The 22115-nt window shown below is 39.7% G+C and overlaps 1 protein-coding gene across 3 annotated transcripts in view; it reads left to right on the forward strand.

Moving 5' to 3' along the window:
• Positions 1-22115, forward strand: part of LOC100749015 — a 140362-nt gene that overhangs the window by 31081 nt on the left and 87166 nt on the right. For all 3 annotated transcript variants that reach the window (XM_024369789.2, XM_012389229.3, XM_012389227.3), the window contains exon 3: positions 9681-9934. The gene's annotated coding sequence lies outside the window, so the exon portion shown is untranslated. The remainder of the gene's footprint in view (positions 1-9680; positions 9935-22115) is intronic.

A 22115-nucleotide genomic window follows, 5' to 3' on the forward strand; every position in this document is an offset into this window, starting at 1 on the left:
GACTTCCGGCAAGCTTAATTGTCTCGTTGTTCGTTTGGCGATCATCCGTATTTAGGTTACGTGTACGGCGTGTTCATTCGGTACGAAGGTCAATAATGGTCATCGGTAATGTTTTCATCTCGACGTCGGGTCAAGATCGATCGTTAAACCGTCGTTAGACGCAGTTGGAATTTTCATGGGGCGTGAAACGGCTTTGGGGGGAGACCGGCCAAACGATTTCGATCTATTTTTCCACCCTCCTCTTGTCGTTTACTTAATTACGCCAGTATTTTTGCCAATGGCCTTCGATCGGTCTTGTTTCTCTGGTGCAGAAACCACGGAGTAGCGGTTTTCATCTTCGTATCTTTCCAGCGAATAACACATCGTCATAACTTGGGATTATATTTAATGGAAGAAAAGAATATCGAGTATTTAATGATTTTAACACCGGTTCGCAACCGGACCTTGTCGAAAATTGACATAACGTACGTGTATATTACGTCGACGTAATCCTTACTCCATAACTTTTGTGCCACTCTTACTTACGTCTTTTCACGTGGCTACTATCTCCACATAAAGATTCGATCGTAACTGCTTCGATATAAAAAGTTCATTTCTCAGTCTAACCTCGCATGTATGCATAATCATTCGTTATAATTACAACTCACGTTCCTCGTACTTTAGCGATTCTGGTTCCCGCAGGATCCTTGTTATCGTAGATTTAGACCAACAGCTGATGCCTTCCGTAGTTTTCTTTTTTTTTTTTTTTTAATGCAAAATATATCAATATTCCGCGGTCGTAGGACTTCGCTGTTGCCGACGGTAAGCTTACGATATTTCATTCCGTGCATTAAACGAGCAATAAAAGAGCTGGAATGGAACGTACGTAGGTTCGGCTGGAGCTTTGATATTGTGCATAGGCAGGAAATTGCGATGTTTTCGTATTTAACCGGTTCGCTAGATTACGCGTTTTCAAATCATATCTTTATTCTTGGATGCATTATGCGTTTCGTAGCGGAATATATTATGCAAAGTGGCGTGCACCGACCGCTCGTAAAAGATTTATCTTTCGTCGATGTTTTTTCTTCCTTTTGTTTTTTTCCTTTTTTTTTCGTTCTTTCGTTGCAAAATTCGACGGTAGCTATAGGAAATCGCGTTCGTTGAGAACGTTGCGTGAGATTGGCGATACCGTGGCGAACACTGGGCCAGGATCGAAAAGCGGCTAGAGTCCTTGAATAGTTGAAATAATTAAGAATTCTTATTACATTATACTTAAACAGTCGATTATCCACTGTATCAATAAGCCTCGATATTCAGTGGCCTCGTATTTAATATGGTTATTTATCAGTTTTTTTTTTACTAAATATATATGTTTGCAATACGAATTTGTAACATCTATGTATATTTGCAGAATGGTTTCAAATTTGATCAACACGATTATAATCGTCTCTTGATTACAGCGCCAACAAAGTTTCAAAATGTTCCGGAAATTTGTAGAAGTTAGAAAAATTTGTAAAATCGGCAGGGACCGGAGAAACGATAAGGCAGAAACTAGATCAGTCGTTTGTTCCGAAAACTTGTGACTGAAATGTATCAACCCGAGAGCATTAACCCATTGGCCTACGCGCTATCTGCCGATCGCGCGAGCCATATAAGCAAGAAGTTCGGTCGCGCGCCGTGCCATTCATCTGCCCGTGTGCTCGAACTGCCGCAAAATGTATGCTTATGACATGTATATTTAGGGACTACAAAAGGAATTGTGAAATAATAGACAACGTTTGAAGACGAATAGTGTCGGTACAACGTTTTAAGACGTCTAGGGCGTAATCATGATCAATCGATCAGTTAACAAAAACAATTTATTATTTCACAGTGGATAACGAATCACTAGCAATTTGTAAATTACCACGAGTCATACGAGTCGGGTTCCGTTTATGGCACAAATTCTTTACAACGAGTCTCGCTCGTGGTTATAGGCCAAGGGAGGTTAAGCGGGCTACACTCGCGTTTCTATCGTGCGAGAGAGTACGTTAATGTCTGATGTTTCATCGTTAGCACGCTTTTTCTAAATGAGCTTTCTGAATAATGGCGATAGGAATTTATATTCGAATATTATCGTTGAAAGGAAATATTATTCACGAAATGTCCGTTAAAGAAAACGAAACTCGTTATTTTATCTTTTATTTTTTCTCTTCAAACAAGAAAAAAAAGACACGTGCCTGTGTACGAAAATTGCATTACGTTACGACGGAACTGCGTGCTTCGTAAACAGGCGAAAAAAGCGAGGGAGAAATGACGCGGGATAGGAAAAAACGAGTGAAATTGAAGCGAAAAGAAACGATATATCGCGACGAGATATTCGCGAACGTTTATTGTTTTCGTCCGTGCGAATGGACCATCGTTTCTTATTTCTCGCGCGATTTTTCTCACGTCCATGCTCGCCCTATTATTATCCAAACGGTCCTTCAGAGATGGACGAAGCGTTATCCTTGCTACAAAGACGAACTTTCGGTCGGAATTTTCTACCCGTATCGTTCTTCCATTTCGCTGCAACTTCGTTTCATATCCGGTACATCGATTTTCGATGGAATAATGCGAGGGACTGGTTTTCGGCCGATGTCGTCGCTGTACAGATGGTCGTCAGATCGTTCGAGATCATCGTTCGACGTCTTAACCTACCTTATCAAGATGAAAAATCATGAGAAGAATTCTCTCCTGATCTTTCTCGAGTTAGCAGTAATTTCAAAAACGTTGATCGTTTACAATAACTGATTCGAATAACGCTACCTTAACCTGCCTTATCAAGATGAAAGATGATGAGAAAAATTCTCTTCTGATTTTTCTCGACCATCTTGACAAGGTAGGCTAAGGTAACGTTATTCGAGTCAGTTATTTTAAACGATCAACATTTTTAAAATTAATGGTAACTTTATCGTTAACGGATAAATTGTTTTCTCGAACGAATAATCGCTATCGATGATTTTTCAGTTACTGTTAACCAGTATCGATAACGTATCGATAACGGGCTTCTTTTTACTTGTTTCGCGAACGAATAAAAACGACACAAACTTCTCGAATCAAGTTCGATTCAAGGTGAATTTCTTAACTTAATCGAAATATCCTATTGCCTTAAGAAACTCTACCTTATTCTATTGATCGCGAAAAGGAAAGACGTTGGAAATGAGAAACGGAAGTACGAAAGGAAAAGCGAAAATTAGAATCGCCGCGAAATTCCTTAGGCGGCGTCGAGCGCTCGTTTCTTCGTCCGCCAAGGTGAACGGATACGTATCGAAAGCGAACGTAATTGTCATCGAGACAAAACGTTGTTATCGGTCCGTATAAAGTCTCGGCGAATGCGCAATGATTCATTTATGAGGTCCGCACGAATAGGCGATCGTATGTGAAATCAGTCGATCATTTACGAAAAATAGCGGTCGGGAATGCGAAAGAGCCACAAAACACCGGGAAAATGGTATCGATAGAATTCAAGGGCACGGATAATGGTAGCGGGGCGCAGAGGTGAACGTCGACCGCGAATAAATCGCGTCTGAACAATTCCGGGAAAGTTCGTGCCTCGTTCTTTGCTTCGAGTGTTTTAGAAACTTTGGAAAAGTCGATGGGTTCTACTATTCTTCGCCGTTTTGTTTCTCTTACGGTTATAATAATGTAAACCAAGAACAAGAACTGCAGGAAAACGAGTTTGACCGTTTTGCAATTTCACGACGAATATCTGATATTATGACAAGTTGGACGTTTTAAATTACAGGTTTTTGTCGCATAATTGACTTTAACAATTTTACAATTCCATACGAAATAGCAGAGCGAGCCGATGTGTGATTTATAAAATTTATATGCGTAGAATTTAACTTGTCCCATTATCGTTAATTTATCGCTAGACTGCGAGTATTCGTGTAAGCGTATATTTTTACGAACACGATCGAAAAAATTGTGTAACTGGATTCAGATCGTGTTACAGAATTTCGGAAATTCTCGTTCGACCGCCACGAAATTTCCCAATTTTTGCCTCGTGCTTCTCTATATCAAGGACACGCAACACAATCTGAAAGAGCTATCTATGTAAAACATAGCAACAAGGTCATTTGTAGAAACGTGGGGGCGCAAGATACGTAGGAGACACACGTTCAAGCGCCGGATAACCGTTACAAAGTCGTTATCTCTTCTTTTTCGTGTATCTCTCGAACGATGGCAGCGCAAAACGTCAAAAACACGTCGATGTTGCAAGGCATTCGGATGTCTGCCAGCCAGGAATAGAGGTACTTGCAAGAGCATCGTAGAAAGGAATACGAACACCGGATTCCTTTTCCGGGAATCTGAGAATCCATGGAATCTAGCGATCGTTCGCCCGTGTGAATTCCACGCGGGAACACACACGCGTGCGTACACGACGTGGAAAAGATTTACGATCCTTTTCCAGTGGAAAAGGAGTGGAAAGCCGCCCTTGCAGCGTGCCCACGGGACTAGTTATCGAGCCTCGGATCGAATTTGAATAAGTATTCGAATAAGTATTCAGTGGGATGGCACAGAATGTGGAAGCAGTTTCGCGAGAAAGGCCGTGGATTTTTCAGGTTACGACGTCTGTCGTTCACCTTGCGGACGTCGTCGCCCTTTTTCATCGCGTTACGCGCGCCATTCAGAACAGGTCGTTGTTCATTCTTACGTTCTAAGTGCCGTTTACACGGTGCTAAGCCGCTGCGGCGATTCCGTTGCCCGAGGATAACGAACGCGAAACCGAGGTTTTAAAGCTTCTAACTGGCGGTGCCGCGGGTGGTCCTCGAGTTGGCCAACTTACGAAAAGGAAAATAAGACGAATGCGAGCTCGAAGATGATGAAGTAATTGCTTCAAGAAAACTCTACACCTTTTCTTTTGTATATCCGTGACCCGGAGACCGCTGTTACGAAGAGAATAGAATTTAGTGGAAAAAATTGAAAATAAGGAGAGGTGCGTGTTTCTTGTAGCCTTCAGCTAGAGCTACACACCAAGCCTAACTTTTCGGTAATGTCCTTTGCTATAAATATATACGAACTATCATATTCTTATCGTATCGTAACACTGAAAGAGCGAGGATCTGGATCGGCATACACTATACCTTTACTTATTTCAATACATTTTTCTATTACAAATTCATCCACTCGTTTCTCATCGCCAGTCAATCTCGACACAAGAAAAGAAATTTTCTCACGATTTGGCGCTAATTTTCCTCGCATCTATCGAAGCAAACGTTTAAGACCGTCTCGAATCTCGTATCGAACTCGTCAATCCTTTTCGGTTGACCAGTTCGGCTCAACTTTTGCCCATGTCCATGGAAAGTTCTTACTCGGCACACGGCCGGACGCTCGGTTGAAATTTGGTGAAACTTAACGAAGCGATGTAAAGTTGCGGGCTGATAAGAACGAGCAATTAAAACCGTGAGGAAGGAGGAAACTCTTATCAGGGCCACGTATCCTCATTGTCGCTCTGGATCCATAGCGTTTGTCAGGGCCACCGGTATATCCTTCGTGGACACGATATGCAAAACGTTAACCCACATTTCACTGATGTATAAATATTTATCGGCGAAGAAGCCAGTTTCGCCGAAACTAACCGAGTCTCGCGGTAAATAAGACACATAGATCATCGGGCAATCGGTGTCGGTGATTATAGGTGCTGGTATCGGTACTGTTGCGTCCTTGAAACGATACATCTTATTTCAGCGACGAACGAAAGCTCAGGATGTCTGTGAAATACCAGTCGACGTACTCGTTGACGTCGGTCGAGTCAAATTTTATCACGTGCAAGTTGTAAATGTGATTCGATGTTCGCGTTGACTTTCCAGTTGAACGTGCAACTATGACAGATGTTGGTGTACCTTTATAAACTTATTTAAAAGATACACGCGGTTGTTTGTCTGGTAACCGAGCCGAATATCTGTTACTTTGTTCACTGATGAAAATGGTCTCCGGCGAATATCCTTTGAAACGTTGCAATGATGTAAATTACGCGTTGGTCGGTTTTGAGGTCGGTGGTCACTTGGACACGTTGCCCTGTTGTCCCTTTGTTGGCGGTTCTGTCTTCTTTGAAGCTCTCTGTGGCACGATCGCGTAAAACCAACTGCTGGAATTCGCGCAACTTGTCAGCTGTCTCTTTGCTTTCCCCGAACGTTCAAAAATATCCCCAGACTGGACGTTGCACGACTCGATCTCGCTTTCTCTAACGTTCGTTGTACAATTTTATCGTTTCTTTTCGATACGATGGTATTTAATTGCTGAATCTATTCGATCGACTGTTTTTATTAATAGACCGAAGAAAAATTACCAGTTGAAAGATTAGAAGCTCGTATTAGTTGGATCAAGATGCGCAATTTACATTGCAATTCCTACGTCATACATCGAACGTAACGGTAACTGATGGAAATAGACAAATATCAAGTACTCGAAGTTTACTTGGCAAACTAGATGGAGAGATCGAACAGCTGTCAATTTTATGGCAGCAGGTAATTTCGTGAAAACGATTCCTCCAATGACAGTCCATGAATCTAGCAGCTCGCTTTACGGCCTCGTAAAGTCCGAGTTTAAGTTTAAGTTTCATTATCATCGTCGAACCAACCAAAGAAAGTATCTTCCCTTTATACGTTTTCTGCCGGTTTTACAATCGAGCAATTTCCAAACGATCGCGTACTTTAGATCGAACACGCAATTTCCTACGGAAATCAATGTCCAATCGTGTTTCATCGTTGAAGAATTTCGAAATGACGCCACCTCTTTCGCTATGCGTGATTTAACGCCGGGACTTTGTTTCCAGGATCGTAATAAATTTCTCGGCCACGTTTTTCTTTCTCACCCGTTGTCATCTAACGTCGGTTAATCCTTCGCAGACGGAAAGCGATAAATTTAAAGAAGATCCTTGGAGGAAGCCAGCGTTCAAGGTTGTCGGTTCTTTTTGAAAATCCTCCGAGTCTGTTGATCCTTGCCTGGTGCGAAGCCCTAGACGGTTTTATCCACGTTTTTCTCTTCTTCGTTTCCCCTGTGCTTTCATAAACGCGAAATGATAGAGAAAGAGCCGAGATCGTCGGAGGATGTCGGCAAATTTTTTAGCAGCAAGACTAAGCAGCGCTTGCAGGGAAATAAAAAGAGAGGAAAATGAAAAAGGAAGAAACATTTTTACCTATTAAAACGGCGATGTTAGCTATTATACGTCGTTATTTTTTCTTAAAACAAGAAACTTGCATCGAAGAATTCGAGGTTTTTGCGCGTGCAAGTTCTAGTATTTTCGATTCGATAAATTGTTCGGAAGTTCCTATATTCCTATAATCCTCGGGATTATCGGCTTTTGCTCCCATAAATCGTACGAGTGCTTAAAAAGCTAACAACTCGTGGGAACAAGTTTGAAGAGCGGATACGAAAGAGCAAAATTCCACATTTCCATTCGATGAGAATTCGAATTTAACTTCTAATTGTCGCGTTCGTGGTCAAACTTTCGTCGTCTTTGCCTTTAGAATTTATTTCATCCAGAAAATTCTATCTCTGATAAAATACAGGTGATCGAAACAGTCAATAAGTGCCGTCGCAATTGTGTGTACACGGCGTATATGGACAAATTTCATCCGATCGTTTACTTCTTATCCAGCCGTTCGGAATTTCTCCAGCAAGGGACATTGTTCTTTTGTAATGAACGAAACTCGTTGATCGATCCGCGAGGAAGCCACTGCCATTGTCCATGGGATCGATATCCGTGAGAAGTTTGATGACGAGTCGCGCATAAAATGGAATTTCGTTCGTCGAATTGAAATTTAATCGACACCGTTAATCTCATTATCAGTCGACGTTGTTTTACGTTCTCTTTGTTCCGAGCTTGCTTCATTGTCTTCGTTCTCACGTATTTTCGATTTGCATAATTACAATCCCTTCATCGTTCTTCTCATGACACGACGTTCTCAAGGTCCCCTTCTCTTTTCCGTTGTGTCGATTCTTTTCAAATGCTTTGCTCGATCGCAGAAAAACAAAATCGAAGATTTTGCACCGGTGTATTGCCAGCGGATAATCGAATCTCGTGATTGGCCGAGCACGTTGGATACAGTTTTATTCAGCAGGTTGGTCGAGTTTCATAGCAGGGATGTTAAAAGACGAAAGGGAAGGAAAGCGAATCGACGTTTATGTGCGCGTCCTCTTGGCACGTTTCCATCGTGTACCGTTGAGCATCGAGAGAAAAGGAAATAGCGCTTTCTGGGTGGGCCTTAATTAACTTGTTCCTTTGCATACTTGAATACGCTCGAGCGTGACTACGTTCGCAAGTTTGCCGACACTGACTTTCATTTACCGTCGCGTCGAAAATCGTTTTAATTGTCTCGTTTGATTTTTATCTTTGCTTCGTTAGCGTAGAGTCGTCGGTATCGTTGCTTCTTCCGTTTCCTTATCCAGTTCAAAGGTTCGGAGAACGCTTCGACTTTGTTCGTTCCTACGATGACAACTTTAGTTGCCAATAATGCTAATACAAAGGTCAATATCATTTTTCTATTTACGTAATAAATGTTTTTCAAAGTGATGGAATTTATGGGGAAGATGAAAGGAGAACTTGCAATTTGGATGGAAATATCTCGTCACGTATCTGGAAGCATAAGGTTCGCGTATGGCGAACATGCATGTTAATAGAAGCGAAAATTCAAGTTTCTGGAAAAGAGCGAAACGAAGCGTTCCGAAGGGTTTCGAGTTTTATAGCTTCGCGACCTCTGCACGAAATTGCCCTCTTTCTGTTTGCGCAAGCTTTCTTCCGCGTCTGATTTCCGCAGATACTCACGTACTTTTTTACCAAGATTTTTCTCCCGGCGGCACTGAATACACAGGCGGAGTCTCTGCGTGATTCACGTTGTTTGTATAGTAAATTAATGCCCTCCTAAAAGACGCCTTCCTTTTTGTTTAAGAAGATGCTTAGATTAGAAATTGAAAGTATATGTTGAACGGAGAACGCCTCGTGTTATCACAGAAACAGGGAACATAAATATTTCTATTTAGTCAACGATTCCGCGTTAAATGTGAATTTAAATATTTGGAAATTCGTTGGTTCGCGTTTTAAAGTCGAATTTCTTGCAAGCGGTGAAGTTTAACGTTCGAAAAAATTTGCATCTGCTTTTGGATATGAGATAATTTTCGAAAATATTAAAGAACACGCTTTGCATTCGAAGGATACATATTCGGCGACGTGCAACTAGAAGGATAACCGAACAACGAGACTTCACAGTAAATCAGCACCTTCTGTAATTTCGTTTCATTACTCCAATTTCAGTATCAACGCGAACTCACGTGTTATTTCAACTTTTCGTTTCAGTTACTTTTACTTGATTCGTTCTGTAGGTTTTCCCAGCGCGATAGAACAGAGCGAAGTCTGAAAGAAAACGCAAACATCTTTCCGTCTAACTTGACATTATACTTGCAAATTCCATCATATACATCGATGTGCAAATTTTTCATCCGATAAACAAGCATTGCGATAAGCATCGCGCAATTAACAGCGACAATGAAAATATCACGTCACGTGTCATGGTTATTGTTGAAAGCATTTATTTCGCATAACTAAACGGCAAACAGACAATTTCCTAGTCATCGAACGATCGTTTCTTCTTGAAGGGCGAATTTTACGCAATGCGATTTGAAGTAGCTCGATGTTTAATCTAATCTAATCGATCGTTACGTTTTCGTTTTTGTTTCAGATTGTCAGACCACTCGGGAAACAATGGCCTTCGATTCTACGGGAAATAAAATTCTACGGGCCGTCTGAGATTCCGGGCAACTTTCGCGACCAAAAGGTATTAGTTCCTCGAACTCTTCGGTTCGCCTTCGAAAGTTGTTCGAGTGGTGAACAAAGAACAAGAAGAGGAACCGTTGGACGAAGGACGACGAGCAAACAAAAAGGGAAGAAAGCAGAAAGGAAGGATCTTGCCAATTACTGCCGCTCTGGAATAAGGTAAGTCAACCGCGTTTTCAAATTTTCAACAACTTCTCTGATATCATCCGAGTAACTACCGTCAAGCCACCCTTTATCCTGTTGTAGAAAGTTTGCTTTTTCTCCCTCCACGATCGGTATTACGTTTCTTATCGGCTATTTTCTCTCGTGGATTAACGTTTTGTCCCGTTCTCGCTCCTGGCTCGTTCCCGAGACTCTTACGGGTTTCTTTAATTGAAATTCTGCGAATTTCTTTGCCTTTCTTCCGCCGATGGAAATGTTCGTGTGTTTCTTTTCATAATACAGATACAGAGATGGCGTATTTTATACTTTGCTTCTTACGCCACGATATTGCGAGTTTCTTTCTGTTGTTGATTTCAATTATTACGAGAAAATGAGAATTATAAATTAATAGAAATTCTTCGTCGAATATCAGAAAATCGAATAACAACGGTTTTACCGAAATACTCGTAAACGGAACAAAGTTTCTCTTCTTACGATATAACATGGTTGTGATAAAGTTCTTTCAATCGTTACATCGCACTTTTACGCATCGTTCGAACGTCTTTGCGTTCGCGTATCGTCTGCGCGAATTTAATCACGCGAGTTTAAGGTCTCGGGGTTTAAGATCGTGCTTAAGAGAGGAAAAGCTTGAAATAGCGCAACGAGTCTGCGCTGAGGGACAATCTCGTCCTCTTGGGTTTCCGATGTTGACAACTATTGACTCCATTTGTCTCCCTCGTTGTCCCATGTATCTTACTTTATGCTAACGTTTCGCACGTGATGTTCCAACGATAGCCGCTGTGGGTCACGTTTCTTACGAGTGCACTTAAGCTGCAAGGTCTCCCGCTCACGTATAAGAATTTGTCGCAACGCTGGAATTTCATGGTCTTTATGAAATAAATCTCCGCTAAGTTGATTTTGAAAAGTCGACCGGCCAGCTTACGCCTCTTCGCAAACACTGTCAGCGTCTTATCGCGTTTCTGCGTCATTGTATTCATCCTGGTTGATTTACGTTTTATACTGTATGTCGAAGCAACATTTAAAATGCTATTCTCCGATGATAAATTTATTAGCAAGGGACGAACGTTATATTTCGAATCCGATGTTAGAATCCTCTCGTACGATAATTTACATCGTAATTCAAGTACATTGTATCTCCCGTACAACGTTGTACTCTTGCAACACGGTTTCGCTGTAAACGCGAACCGAAAATTTAAATATTTAAAAATTTGAATACTAAGAAATTGGAATGTTTGAAAATTGAAATGTTTTACGAAATTGAAAAGTTATAGGTTGCTGATTTCTTCTCTTACAATTTTGTTACATGGTTTACCATGTATTAGATCGTCCGAAAAGATTCTCTCGTTTTATAAGGACACAACGGATGCACAACATTTTCCGTTTTATATTATTTTATCGAATTACGTACGATCCACTTTGTTCTATCAAAATAAAGATCACAGCGTTCGGCAGATTAGCTTTTGGGTTTGTATAAAGATGCGTCGTTGTAAAAGACGGGTCTGTAAAGGAAAGACACTAATACGAATCGCATCGTATCACTGGTAAAACGTTTTCAATTTTGGTATCCGATCGATTCCATTCGCACGATAGAACACTCGAATTCGGATAAGGAAGTTTCGATCTAGACAACGGAGAAGCATTAGTTCTCCTTGGAATCGATTCGAATTAATTTCACAGTTGCTCGCCTCGTGCAACAGCGCTCTAGTTTTTGGAGTTTCTGCACGTTCGATGTCCTTCCCCTAATGTACGAGACCCGAGGAATCTAGGGATTCCTCCCTCGGGATTTATGCAACATTTTTGCGGCCGCGTATTCCGGTTGTTAGTTCTGTCTTAGCTAGTGCGGTGGAAGTGCCAAGCGAAATGGAGAGCCCTCGACGATCTAAAAATGATTTCCACCAGCCAGAAAATGCTTCGTTCTACATCGTGGTAGGATTATAATAGAGTTTCTGAAGCAAAGGAATCGAGAACAATTTAAAGTACCTTGTATTATCGCGACGTTTCTCGCTTCCCCTTCTGTGGCAATATTTTATTTAGAATATTCGCGACCTTAACACTAACTTTACCTGGTCCTTGTCAAATGTCAGACGAAGAATCGACATAAAGTTACACGAACGAAAGAAACAACAATGAATATACAATTTTAAATTGATAAAGTTTTAGACCGGTCTTTTGACCAGGCCTGGTAAAGTTAGCGTCAACCAAACGATAAATTGCTCTTCTAGTCGGTACAAGTATCGTTTTCTTGGTGATTACGAAATGAAAGTAACGAATACCATTGAGACATTGAAAGTTGAAAATTTCGATGATAGCAGTAGGATTAAAAAACGTATGTAGGATTCCTCAAGGTATGAGCGATTACGGCGAAATACATTTTCTTCAAGTTATAGATATCGCGAGTGATTTTTATCTATTCTTTTATCCAGATCGTTTTGACGAAGGTTATACGAAACTTTATCTTTAAATAAGATATACGCAGTTAATTGCGATTAGATTTGCTATAATGTATTTGTGACAGGAAGGTTTCTTAGAATATAGTCGATCTTGAGGTTGTTCGACGAAACAATGCGCTTCCCGATTTAACTTATTTAAGCTTCCCGATCTTTTGATAAAAGTGGAAGTGCAAACACGAATAATACAACGTAAAATGATATACAGGAATGATTAATGATCACGTAAGAATTCGCAAAATGGTACGCGTTGAAACGAACTGAAATTTTGTCGTACTTGGTGATATCAAATGTCACAGAGAAATAATTCAATCCTCGTTATCGCATTGAAAAAATTTACACATTTTTAGAGTTTCCTATTATTATATGTAATTCCCTATTATATTATATTATATTATTATACTCTTCAGCGGGAATTTCGGTATTCGAGAGCTTGGATTACACGTTCCAAGCATGTTAATTAACAAAAAAACTATGATAATTAAAATTTGCTTTAACGAAATTAATTAGGAATAATAATTATATTTCAAGCTATGTTTGAGATATTTGACAGACAAATCCAACGAGTTAGTAATTTTGTTTGAATAAAGTCCTTCTATAGCGTAACTTTACGCTATATTAAATATTAGATCTCAGAATAGACCGCGATAAGAAATACTCGAAGACATTGATTGCACATTGAGATATTTATTTTTGATCGTAAAGCGGTAGATTACACGGTACATAGATTAATTATACGTTCTGTTTTGCTTGTTTTGCTCTTCATAAATCGGCCAATTTAAAAAAAAAAAGAGTTCTATTCGACCTTTTTGAAATCTCGCATAAAGTTACGCACTCGATATTTATTATAGAGGAATTTTATTGAAATTTCAGAAGGTTTCGTGCAACACGCGTAATATATTTACAGAACATTTCTACCAACGTTGGAATACTTTCGTAAGCTACACAATTGCCCAAGCGAGTATACTTTCCGATTATTTTTATCGAATATTTGATTTATTTATAAGTTTCTTCTATCAGATCCACTTACCTCGGATACGAAATTGCAGGAATTCTCGATGAAAGTAGTTTCTACCCTATGGAAAGGTATCACGGTACAAACTTTGTTCTTCTCCAAGTTTCTGCAATTCATTTCCTTCGCGGTGCACCTGCAGACTTGTACACACGTACACGCGTATTCTGATCGATTTGAGAGACTCTTTTCAAGTAGAACAGACTTTGAGATTCCTGTGCTTTGCATCCTGCTTTCAAATATTCCTATAGAACCGATATCGGATGTTTGCTTCGCTATATATCTGGAACTATTTTTCTTTAAAGAAAAGCAGTTGAGACAAATCGACGCGAATCGAATCGGTTTTCTTGCGCGCAAGTTCATATGGTTTAACATCGCGATACTTGTTCATCAATTTCGAGAAATGATCGCACTTCGCGAGATTAATCGATCGTGAGGTCGTAAGTTTCTTTCGAGGAACGTTCCGTAGCAGCCACCATTTTTCTACGACGTCGACAGTGGAAAAATACGTTTCCGCGAGGGAAATAATTACACTGGTTTTAGATAGAAATTGAAACGTATTTGTAGATATTTTATTCTTTTATCAAAGATACTTGTTCGAAATACGTTACATGTAAAAATGATGTTTTTCCTTATCAGAAGTTACTGGTAAAAATAAATTACATATAAAAATCATTCCTCTCGAGATAACTGCTTTATCTTCGATAAACCTATGCTTCCTTAAAACTTACAAAAATTAGAATTCCTTCGAACTATTATTCATCTGTTTCGTAGCGTATCTGTACACGTGTTTGCTCTGTCCTTTCCACCTGTACAAGAAACTATCTTTTCCAGAATTATTTTACAAATTACACATCTTTTATCTTATCTGTGTGTAAAGAAAGAGAACTACCTGAAATCGAAGATTCCATAGAAAGATAAATTTACATACGTTTAACTTACGTGCCTTTCTCTCTATTATCTTTATTGCTTCTTTTTTTCTTTTTTTTTTCTTTTTACTCTTCTTTTTTTACTCTTCGTGAATGAATTTTTCACGACTGAAAGATGGATAATGATTTTTCTCTCTTCTCATCGTTCTCTCGAAAATACGTACTATGCGACAACCACTCCTATTATACAAGAGATTAAAGTATACATAACTGCAACAACATTGCATAATCCATTGGATAGACGATCGGTGCTTCATATAAGCAGAACGTGTACTTATTCGTTCGAGCCTGTTTCGAGTTTGTTTCGCATTGGCCGTTATTCGAAGCAATCTGAATGGAACATACCGATGCAAATACACGTTTGCACGACGATACGGTAGCCTGTTTACGTTGAAGATCGCGTTAAATAATCGTCAAGGCAATTCGCCGTGTAAGTTAATGCGAGCATGCAAACGAGCGGTGCACACTGTGCAAGTAAACAGCCACGCTATTAAGATAGCTGGGGAAACAAGAAGCAGAATCCACGAAACTCACGCTCTACTTGCCTCGTATATTACATATAAGAGTCGGGGAAAGGAGGGGGGGCGTTAAACGTCACACTCTCGTCACCACATCGTCACAACAGACCATCCCCAAATTTTCCGTTAATCGATGTCCCGATACTCGATCGTTCCACGTATCTACATATTCGGTATTTCAATATACCAAACGTGTGCTCACGTCGTGTATCAAAATGGAACAAACTGTGCTAACGTTACAAAATACAATCGCTGTATTACAATAAGTTTGCATAATGCCATAAAAATATATTTGAAAGAGTAAATGTAAAGTTTACATTGATATTCCGAAAGAGATATACCGGTACCAGGTGGAAAGTTCTATTTGTTCGGTTAAAGTTTATAGAAATGGCCGAAAGAAGAGACGCGAGAGCTTTGCTCCGGTCGCGTGATCGCAGAGAGATAGACGCCTGATAAAATCACGTACCGGTACACGACGGTATAAATCGATTCGTTATGTGGGCAACGGGTATCGATTATTATCGTACGGTTCGTGCCGATTTATTGCCGCTAGAACGCCCCGTTCCTCTTTGTTGGCGCCACTTTCTACAGGCGCTGCCGTGTGTGCGTGCACATCGCTCGTCGGCCGACTCGACGCGTTTCCTACGAGTCGCATTAATATTTCGCAGGTATGCGCCGTTGATTGCGCCGCTGTCCAAGAAATCCCGATAACGAGGAAGCGCGACTAGTACACGGAAGGAGGTGCTGTAATCACTCGTGAGAATTTTCATAGGAAAACGTAATCGCGTTGAATTTCTCGCCGTCGTGTTCGCGTAAGCAAGTGGCGGAAAATTTTCACTGTTAGTGCCGTTTTTGATCGTTCGTTTCTTTACCTTTTCGACGTTCAGCATATGCGGACGTTGTCGAAATTACATCCAGTTCCATCCATTTATCTGAACACAAAGAGATACTATTGTTCGAATCAGAAGTCGTGGATAGCCGGCAGAATCGATGAACTTCTATTACATGAACTGCTTGTCTCCGAGGTCGGATAAATGGGATTCTACTCTAGTTGCAGTTTCACAATGGTAACGATTATTGACTGATAAACTTTCTTATAAGAATGGAACATTCTAGTGAGTAACAGATTGCGGATATCTATACGGAGTTCGTATTTTGGTGAATTAAATCAAAGAAATGGACTTTGAGAAGAGATTTGTTTCGCATACTGTACATCGTAATAGGTGAAGTATTCCATTTTGGATATTTTACGTAGGGATTAGCGTTAAATGCATCTTTAGGTGTTCGAAAAATGAATCAAATTGTATGTTAAGAAATTGGGTAATTTTGGAAAGTGCCATTTTTCAGTAGTTGTAAAGGAAGTCGCCATCTTGTGTTTCCGGCCACAAGTCATATTTAATCCTTGATATTTAACATGCACACTAATTTCCGGCATCTCTGCTCTGCATAGAATTTACTTCATTTCCGGCACTGGTTCGCAAGCCGAGCGTACCATACAAGAATATGGAAGAGCAAAAATTTGCACAATTTCGAGTTACCATTTTCTACTGTAAGAATTTACCATTATTACCAAAAGCAGTTTCTGCTGCTTCTGCTACCTTTGACTCCACCAGAGGCGAATAATTGATCCTTTCTCTGGAAATTGCTATGCACCTCGCTCGTCTGCAACATTCAACAAGTTGCTTTTTACCTTTAGTCTATCAACTTTTAGAGTTCCTTTCCTAAAGTAATTACACGCGTTGTGGAACTACATATATCTGAAAAAGTTGTTCGAAATTTTTACATACAGTTCCAATTGTTAAGTTTGATAATTTCTTGATACTCTGGTACGCGCACCTGTACCGTACTACTATACTCATCTGCTACTTATACGTTGGTACTCGTACCTAGTTATTTAGTATAATCGGCTTCGTACGTATACATAGGATAATTTCGAGTTAAAACAAATAATACCCAAGATATTATCTAAAGAATAATTATCCGCTATATTATTATTTAATATAATATACTCTGCGGTAGAATATGTGAAATTGAAATTTATGTCTAAGATATTTGATAATTATCCTACGCGTGTTTAATATCTGCTTGCCATTTAATATCATACATTTACTGTCATTACCGTTTCTTATATGCCCACGTAATTCTACGGTATTATCACTTAAAATTAAAAGTTCTTCGTCAGAACTTTACCTTTCTTGTTCACTTTCTTCCAACGAGAAATTAGTGCCGAAGTTTGCATTTAAGTTTGATAATATCGCTTCGATATCTTTTATAGTCGTACGTCGATGCTGTAATATTCTACCGGAATCTACCGGATCAAAGGGTAGTGCGCTAAAACGTCCGTTGAACAGCATAGCCGTTACGTTTAACACACGTTGGCGTTAAGTCTTGGCCGGCTCTACCGCATCAATCATTCAGGACTCTTCCTGCCTACGTGCTTCTTTTCCGTCTGAATAACTGCTCGCAAATAATTTATACGGTTAGCGAGTAATGGTTTCGAGCTAGTACAACATTACCAGCTCTCTTGTCTCGAGAAACTCTGATTCCTGCTTAGCTGTTGAAACATCGTCAAACAATGCACACGGCCGTCCTGTTACAGTCGATAGTTCTATCTGCGTTCAATTATGTCCGTTAGCGAAATTAGTGTAAGTGCATTTATACTGACGCGTTGAATTTTTCTATTGCACGAAATGAATATACAGTGAGATACAAAAAGTATCTGTACACCATTGTATAATTATTACATAGCAGTTAGAAAGGTTTCTTAAACATTTTGTTTGTAATTTCATGAGAGGATTAGGGACTGGTAATGGAATAAATAGTTTAGAAAAAGTTAGAAGAGCGACATCATAGGTAGAACGAAGCGTCCGTAGTAGACGTAAATTTGCATTCTCCCGCATTCAATCGTAAGATTATAGATACGTGAATCTACGTCACTCGCATGCAAAGCGAGTAGTTGAGTCGTTGAGATTGTAACCTATTGTCATGTAATTGTTCGCGCAAACTCGTTCAACCTTTAGCTGCTGCGATTTCGCGAGCGTCTTTCAACGCTGACTGTCGTACATGGTCTAACGTAGTTGACAATTCGTTAAGAAATTTCATTTTGTATCGAGCAATATCACGACATTACGTCCACATTTAAGCAACTAACGTATCGCGTTCCAACCTCGTTTAAACGTGTTTGGATCGTTTGTACATTTGTTTCGTCAAAATGATAAAAGCAGAATCGTAATGTATTTTTAAGAAATTTTAGTTTGTACTTTAGAATTTGAAAGTTTTTGTTAACATCGATTTAAATATCGATTTATTGAAAAAAAAACTTAGAAGATAAATCAATAAATGACGTACTTGTTGGGACGAATCATTGGGGTGAATTAGTCCTGTAACAAGAATGTCGATACGTTACGCAACTTGCTTTCAAAGAGAAAATGAGTTATTCGAAGGAAGCTAAAATTACATAAATTCAAGTTTTCGTAATAAATAATATGCAAATATGGCCTACGTCTCTTACCTCGCGATAGTCTTACCTCATAAGTAAGGCATTTACACGTTGTTTTAATACTATACGTAATCGTTATCTTAACAGACAATTCTCCATTTTATTCGCGTACACCTCGATTCACGTCTCAATTAATATTTTCTAATATGTTCTAATTTACAAATTACATTCTACTTCCACGAATGGTTTAAGATATACGGGCTCCTTTTTGCAAGAGTACAAGTCGCTTCGTCACAAAAAAGGTCCTTAAAGATGTCTCATCGAAGCTTCGTTTGCTTCGTTGTAAAAATAACGAAAAACGTATTCTTGGAAACACGGGTTCGTCGCATTATATTTCGCCAGTTTTTCGCGATGAAATACGAAATTGGAAAACTCGAAACTCGAGCATATCGAAGAAAAACGTAGGATATTATATCTCATCGCGAATAACTTTTTCCAACGGCGGGTAAACGAACGTTTGGCCGGAAATAATTCGATCTCCTCGGTTCACCCGAGGGTAGAAAGCAAAAATCATGCTCGTTCAGAATCTGCCGTGAAATTGCTGCAAGTAGCGTCGCGGATAATCAAGTTGGGCCGTAATTCGTGTTGTGTACGACGCTCCGGCGAAGTGAAAACGATGCGTCGCGCAGCAACAAGTTCATACGTTCGCTCGTTCGATCGCTATTCAACCGTGAGCGCGCCGAGAAACCTTGCCTACGGTTTGTGTGTAAGTTTAATTAAACTGCGCGCAGAAGAATGTTCGTAAATTAATCTAACTTCATGCCGGGAATCTACGCCGATCGAATCTGTTTCTCCCTGTCTGCCGATCTCTTCCGTTTAATTAGCATCGTTCTTGTTGCTATCGATACTACGTCTTCTATTAAATTGTAACGTGTTTGCATTTTTTAGATTCAGACAAAAGTTTCCTATTTTATTTTATTTCGTTACATGGAGATCGTAGAAGAAAGAGTGATCTATGATGTGATTTACCATGATAGGCTAGACTGCAAAAAGTCAACTGGATTCTGCATGTTTGTACATAGTTAATTAATTTCGATATGTTCTCTAATTAGATGCTAAAAGAGAACGATAAACCGACAGATAACGATTCTGATAAAACATTCTACACAATATGATAAATTATCGTATCTATTTCGGCTCGCTGAATTTTTATACTCTTCAAAACGGATCTATTGTAACAAGGAAGAATAGAGTTGCTGATTAGTGTCAATTGTCTGTGTGTACATTCAGCAAAATACGAATTGATCTCTAATCTATTTCAAATGGAACATTCTACGCTAATTGCACGTTCATCGATACTTGAGAGAGTCATACGATTACGAGCAACGTATTTTACAATTTGATACTGTTTCCTTAAAAACATCATTGGTAGATATATTTTGATAGTAAAATATCTTTTATCGAAATTTGATTAAAAATGATCGATCTGTCATGAATTGATTACATCGGAGAATTTGTAACGTAATAACACCCATGTTTTGAACTGTTTGGTGTCCAAAGCGAATAAATTACGAATAAGACAGCGACTCGAGTGGAACAGTTTGTCGTGGAATGTTGGCAGAGATATCGAAGAATCGAGGAATGTCGATGTCATGGAGCTAGAAATTGACGTAGGTGTGACACGATCTATTGAAAGCCATATATAGCGTTTTGGTTGAATGAATGAGATTCCCTTGACATTTAACCCTTTTGCTTCGGGTGCTGCTTACTTGCCCGCGAGATGACCCGTGGGTACGAGCATCGTTTATAGGCGACATCCACGAAATGACCTGTAGGTACGAGCGCCGTATATAGGCGGCAACCACGCGACGAATCTTTTGTCAACAGATGGTATTGAGAAAATCCGCAATCACTTAGTTTTCAAACCAATACATTGGATAACGAGGACTTAACTATTCTATTCTCATAAATCTTTCTAAGACCAAGAGTTTTGCTTCGGAAGGAAAAAGCTTCTAAACGTGGTTCGAAAACGATACAAAAAAACGATATTCGTAACATCGATGTAGTTGTAGCAGAAAGAGCTGGATAGCTAATCTTTATCCAGTAGCATTTAATTAACAGCCGAGAAGAAATTCAAAGAAACGGGTAATGCTAGACGAATTAAAGGCTAATCTATTTCCAGAGGTCGATTAGTAACAACAACCTCTCAGCAATTTTCCACCAAATTACTCGCATGTCCGACGAAAGATAATACTTTTATACACTTTTCAAGTCACCATCGTACGTATACCTGTACTCGAATTATTACTGCCAACCAACTACCGCGCCACTTTTCTAATTTTCCATGCATTAACAATTGCAATTTTCATTTCGGTGTAATAGTCCAGGAGAGACACTCGAGCCGAGTAATGAACGGAACGAAAATTGTACATCGATCGCGTCCTAAGGAACAGTCTTGGCGAAGTCCAGCTGAGGAAACAATACGGTAGATGATCGCGTGACGCATACACACATACACATATACGCATATACACGTACATGTAAACCAGTGGTGATCACGTGCACCGGGTGTCTCGTTTCACTTGCACGATTGTGGGGTTCCCTTTAATTATTGACCAACCCAGTGGACCAAGATGCACGCCACGTACAGGGGCTGGCTGGTGGTCACATTCGATCGTTACCATGGGAATCGTCGGTGTCGTGAAAGCTCAATTCCCCTGGCGAGCGAGCGTGTAGCTCCCGCGTTTCGTACCGTTATTACAAGACTAATCTAACTTCGCACCGTAAACAATATTACCTGCAACTTCGCTATGCCACGAAACGAGAAACGCTGGCTGGCTGGCTGGCTGGCTGCCTGCCTGCCTGCATATACGAGGATTCCAAGAGTAAATTTAGCCGCTCGAAATAATTAGCGATCCCTTAGGTTCTTCCAGTTTAGATGCCTAATAGAGACATGTAATTGTTCGTTGGGGGCGTTGTCATGTTAAACGATTGGTCTTATGGCGCGTCCTTGTCGATGCTCGAGAACAGTTTACGAACAGTTGGTCGTCTGTTTGTTATCCGTAGACCGAGGATGTTCGTTGGTGCTATTTACTTTCATATAAAAATTACAGTGTCGTCCGGGTGTTGTTTATACGAGACACGACTAGTTACTGGTTAGAAATTACTTTGCAAAATATGGCGTAGTAAGCTCATGCACATAACAGTGTACATACTCGGAATAATATTATAATGCACGAAAAGCGAATAAAGGATTAAAATACAACATCGGATAATATGAAAATTTTGGTATTAAACCGTCTGGCGGTGTAAATTGGCTTGTGGTAATAATTTTCGTACAAATGTGATGGCAGAAACGTGGGTATACCGTCGGCATTCGCGAGCAAATGGAGAAACGTGATACTCGCGAGCTTCTATGTAGTTCATATGTAGTCTGCCAAGGTTCGGCTAAGTTATGGTATCTAATATAGAATCTAGTTCGCGCGTCGTGTCCTAAAGTTACACGCAAATCCTTTTTAATAAAACATAAAAAACGTCGTGTAACGGTTGTATACGAGCAGCAAGTTCTTTTCTATATCGAAAGTCACCTGTGTTGATTCCATTAAATGATTTCACCAGTCAAATAAAGCTACTTACTTAATGCATACTTTATTTAATGCATTTTTTTTTTTTAATTTAAGCTTCGGAAACGATACTTTAAACGATGTTTGCCGAATTAATTATTATGAGAGAAATAGGAGAGATAAAAGAAAAATAGTACAATATAAGAAAATACATAACGTTCAGTAAGGTAGACGATCTTGTTATTGTGCAAGTAGGTAGTTACGACCGCG

The sequence above is a fragment of the Bombus impatiens genome, unplaced genomic scaffold (genome assembly GCF_000188095.3).
Source record: "Bombus impatiens unplaced genomic scaffold, BIMP_2.2 scf_0640, whole genome shotgun sequence".
In the NCBI taxonomy this organism is placed as follows: Eukaryota; Metazoa; Arthropoda; class Insecta; order Hymenoptera; family Apidae; genus Bombus; species Bombus impatiens.